The sequence below is a fragment of the Oratosquilla oratoria genome, chromosome 18 (genome assembly GCF_046742065.1).
Source record: "Oratosquilla oratoria isolate Oo_2021 chromosome 18, ASM4674206v1, whole genome shotgun sequence".
Classification (NCBI taxonomy): Eukaryota; Metazoa; Arthropoda; class Malacostraca; order Stomatopoda; family Squillidae; genus Oratosquilla; species Oratosquilla oratoria.
The window spans coordinates 43,206,911-43,212,496 of record NC_134794.1 but is presented as its reverse complement, the minus strand read 5'-3'; positions in this window follow the sequence as shown (position 1 = coordinate 43,212,496).

Sequence of the window (5,586 nt, the reverse complement as noted above, 5' to 3'; positions counted from 1 at the left end):
CTCATTTCTATAGTTAACATAAATTTGCCATTTGCTTTGTTTTTTGTCTTTTCTCCACTTTTTCCAAGCTTTGTCCCTTCTGTCTTTTGCCTCACTGCATCTTTTGTTGAACCAACATTTAATGTACTCTCTCTCTCGCTTTTGTCTTGGTACATGCCTGTTTACCCCTTCATTGTAGTTTTCCATCAATATATTCCATTTCTCTTCCACTGCTGTTTCTTCCCTGTAAAATATTTCCCAGTTTGCATTCCGGAAGAATGTCTTTAGTTTTGTAAAGTCTGTTTTGTTGTACCTCAGTCTTCCTTTCCTATGCTTTTCGTTCCTCTCTATGTCTATTTCTTCCTTTAGTATAGTTTCGATGAGTACATGGTCACTCTTTCCAATTGGTGTCTCATACTGGACTTTATGCACTATTTCAGGCTCTGTTGTAAATATTAGATCTAGTTTCGATGGCTCTTCATTATTTCTGTACCTTGTGTTTTCATGGACCCATTGGGTCATTGTGTACTCCATGGTCATATCTAGCAGTACATTGCCCCACGAGTCATCTCCTCCTTGCACTGTCATGCTGTCCCAACAAATTTCTTTGCAATTGAAGTCCCCCATAACTACCAGATTACCCTTACCCATTAATATCTCATTGAGTGATTTTCTTGTGTCATCTAGCATTTTTTTATGTTCAATTTCTTTCCAAGCGCTTGTTTTTGGAGGCACATAAGTCACCACAAACTTTCTACTTTTCATATTCTTGCCTTCGACTTTTATCATGATCAATTCAGCATTACCTTTGCCCTCTGCAATTTTTGTCACCTTTAGGTCTTTCTTGGCCAAGAACATGATTCCCCCTCCCTGTTTCTTGTCCCTGTTTTTTATCCAGTAGTTGTATAAACCTTGTCCGATAACAGTGGATGGTATTTCACCTCTTAGTTTAGTCTCTACAATTCCCATTATGTCTGGTTTTGCTTCTAACAGATAATCATTGAGTTCGTTCAGTCCCGAAATTAGTCCGTCAATGTTGGTATAGGCCACTTTTAATTTTCTTCCTTCTCCCTGGTTTCTTCTTCCCTTGTTTTGTTCGTTTTGAAGCGCCATTGTCTTAATCTCAAGTCTATTACTCTCCACTGGAATTCTTTGCATTCTGTCTCTGATCTTTTCAAGTTTTTTTCCTTTGCTTCTTCTCTTAGCGCCCTTTCTTTTTCTAATTCCTCAGTACTCATTTCTCTTTTTATCCATATCTTATTGTATTTTTCACTCTTTGCCAAGTTACCTACTTTTTCAAATATGTCTTCTACTACCACTTGTGACCTTAGTTTTATCTTTAGAGGTCGATTCCTATCCTTAGTATAGCGACCAATTCTGTAAGTCTCTTCTAAGTCTGTGCCTGAATCACTATCTCCCCCCTGTGTGTGTGTGTGTGTGTGTGTGTGTGTGTGTGTGTGTGTGTGTGTGTGTTTGTGTGTGTGTGTGTGTGTTTGTGTGTGTGTATGTGTGTTTGTGTGTGTGTATGTGTGTGAGTGAATGTGTGGTGTAAATGTACCCCACAAGCACTCTAGCATCGGTGCAAATTGTATGCATTTGGAGTTGGAATGTGTAGGACCTGACTCTGGTACTGACAGGCTAGAAAGGGTCACCGCAATTAGATCGCGTCTGGCCATGGCGTCGGGTCAGTCCCGCGTATATATACTGCCTACCCCGAGCGGGCAGGCCAGTTCGTCAGTTAGTTCTCTGTACTCAAATTGCTACACGACGCTAGGCTTTCGCGGTCGGTTCCCACTTGGGGACCGCGACACGTCTGCCTCTGACACACGTACCTTCACTAGAATAAAGTATACAAACGAAACCGCGCATCACTCTCCCTACGTCACCTAGCTAGTAACACACCCATATGCTACATATGTATATGTATGTATGTATGTATGTGTGTGTGTGTGATTCACCATGGTCGTGGATTACGTGTTTGACTCGTGATCGACAGCTATTTCCCTCCTGGAAGAGAGCTCAGAACTCACATATGACCGATCTGGGTAATGCTGTGACCTTACACGTACACACATCCCCAACTCCCCGTCCACGAGAGTTGAAGTAATGATTCGCAGCACAGCGATACTGAAATTATTTCACCTCTGGGCGGGATTCGAAGTTCTCCATTCATTTTTTTTTTAAAAGAGCTTCAAATGTTTTAAGCTGTTTTCCTTTGCTTTGTTTCTTACATTTAACGTGTTTGTTGGCTCACCGCTACATTCTTTACAGTTTATCGATGTCTCTAAAGGGTGATCAAAGAGTGATGATAGCTATATAGTCCAAGTTAAAGGATAGTGCTACAAACGTCAATTTCCCATTTGCTTACTCTAAGGCAAGCAGTACAATACTTTGCTGTTTTAAGGTCGTTCCTGATAATCATACTAAGATCCTTTTTTCATTCTCCATGTTGGTGGATATTTTTCCTTATGTAAGACCTTGAGTGTTTATATTCATGTATTTATTTATTCATTTATGTATTTATTTATCTATTTATCTATCTACTTATTTATTTATTGATTAATTTGTTTATTCATTTATCAAATTATTTATATACCTATTTATTTTTTATTATTATTTATCAGTCAATTAATATTGTAGCGGATGCCGCCGAACAACGGCATTTCTTCTTTACCAAATTTTATCGTGGCTTGTCATCTCTGCTGCATAAAAAAAAAAAAAAAAAAGAAGCGGAGGGTCTGACTTATGACCTCTGACGTTTATCAGAAGCCAAAAGGTCATTAATGTTTATCCGATGTGCGTCATGATGACGTCATCGATGTTTTTGCTTTCTTTTATATTATTTGTTTTATTCTCTTATTCATTATGTTGATAAGAACATATACTACACTTTGATAGATGGGATAGATAGGAGAGATGGAGTGAAAGGGGCGTTGAGCAAGAGGGGAATGTCTGTTGATCAAGGAAGAGAGAAGGGAGGAGATAGGGGTGAATGGAAAATGGCTATGTATAGATAATACTGTGAAGCGAGGATGGGAGGGGCAGGGGATGGGGGAGTAGGGAGTGGTTACATATGAATGATATTTTGATGCATCTGGAAAGATTTTCTCTCCGTCTTCTCTTTTTCTGCATGAGGGGACGGAGAGGGGTGGTCGCCGCTTAAGTAAAGCGGCTTTGCTGTGTAAATACTGTGTTTTGCTGCATTGCTTCTGACCCCTCTGGGCAGTGGATGACCCGTCATCCAAGTAGAGGTAAGATGAGAGGGAAGAAAGGGTGGTGGATGAGAGTGGAATAGGTGGGAGTGGAATGGGTGGGAGTGTGTACGTGTCTCCTTGACTTGGCTACCTGCCTTGTAAAGGGGGAAACCCCTTAGTATATGGATAGATGGGCGGGTGGTCTTACTCGTTAATCTAATTATTCAACAATTTACTCATTTATTAGTTTATCATTGCTCCAGCAAACCAGTCGACGACGTTATTTTGTACAAGACTGTGAACCATCCAAGAATCAACGATACAGCGTTGAGAATTACAAAGAAGACATTTCAACAATTTACTCATTTATTAATTTATTATTGCTCCAGCAAACCAGTCGACGACGTTATTTTGTACATGACTGTGAACCATCCAAGAATCAACGATACAGCGTTGAAAATTACAAAGAAAACATTTCAACCAAGACACTTTTTCGATATTTACTGAATACTTTGTCCTCGAAACAAGATACAAAAGAGATCAAGTGGAGATACTTTCCCTAAAGCTTTGCTCAGTCAGTCGGTCTTTCGGACCTACGATATGATCCGTATTTGAATTTCAGACTCATCACTTCTCACCCTCCACGCAGGAAGGAGAATAGCATATAGGGCAAAGGTTGTGACTGATTTGAAATGTGTTTCTGTACTCTTGTTCACCTTGGGCCCATTCCCAAAGAATCTACATAGCAGCCCGTCCTCAAGTAATGACGCAATATCATCCGAAAATCCTCCTCCGCTGCCATTACTGCCGTTAGAGCCTCTGACACGATCTCAAGCCCTGCGACGTCATGCCAAAGCCCCACAACTGCCACCTCGGACTCTTCCCCCCACCTCCACCTTGGAGGCCGCCTGCTACCAATACAGACCAAGAACTTCGATGCAATACTCATAGTGGATAGATGCCATGAGCTCCAGTCGCCAGGAGGACGATGCCAATTTTGTAATTTATCTGCACACATATACACACACAAGCGCACACTCACTCATACACACACACGTGCACACACACACACACACACACACACACACACACACACACACACACACACACACACACACACACACACACACACACACACACACACACACACACACACACACACACACACACACACACACACATGTGCGCATGTAAGGTCATAGCACTACCCATAGATCGGTCTTATATATGAGCTCTAACCTCTCTTCAGGGAGAGAAATAGCTGTCTATCACGAATCTAACACGTGATCCAAGACCATGGTGAATCGCACTCACATATATTCAGATTTGATCATAAAAGTAGCTTTTCACAACATAGACGGAGAGATGAAACTGATTATAGATTGCTTGATCCACCCTGGACTAGAATATGTAGCAGTGGCGTGATCTCTTTATAAAGTAAAGAAATTTGAGAGAATACAAAAAGCAATAGGCAAATTGTGTGTGTGTGTGTGTGTGTGCGTGTGTGTGTGCGTGTGTGTGGGCATGCGTGTTTACATGCCAATGTATGATTACGTAGGTACCTTTGTATTCCCGCAGTTGTGTAAACGTTTTGATCCTTTATGGCGTAAGCCTCCTGCCGCTCCCGGGATTTGTGAAGTTCTCTGAGTACGCGATTATGAGATTGTGGGGTTGTGCACTGAAGTAGAATGAAAAAAAAAAAAAAAGTAGAACTAACGAAGCGAGGGAAGGAGTGTACAAGGCAGAGGACAAGGATTGGCAAATGAGGCTAAAGGGGTGGGGAAGTTGGGTTGGAAGTAGAAGTGAGGAGGTTTGGGGAGGACTGCAGGGGAGGAAGAGAGTAGGAGGGAAGTGGAGGGAAAGGAGTGGGTGATATATCTATAGCAAAGAGTATCGAGATTGGGTCTAAAGAGTAGGGAGGGGAAGGAGGGGAGGTCAAGAGGAGTTAGATGGAGAGAGTAAAGGAGAGAACGGCATAATAAGTGACGGGGAATGGGGAAGAGGAAGAGGAGGAGTGGGAGGGAGAAGGGGAGGGGTCACGAAGGGTCGAGTGGAGGAGGATTGACAGAAGCATTGTGAGGCTTCGAACATACAATAACAGAGGTTCAGTCGAGGAAATTCTGTTTCCAATCGGCGTAAGTTTAAGACAACTCTGCCATGAGGATATGTGTACATGATGAGGTGCACACACAAACACACACAGATACACACACACACACACACACACACACACACACACACACACACACACACACACACACACACACACACACACACACACACACACACACACACACACACACACACACACACTTACGTCGGACAGACGGCGAGGATTGACGTCCTGAAGAAAAAGTGAAATTTTCGTGGATCTCAACGCAAAGGAAGTACCTATTGTATTTACAGGGAAGGG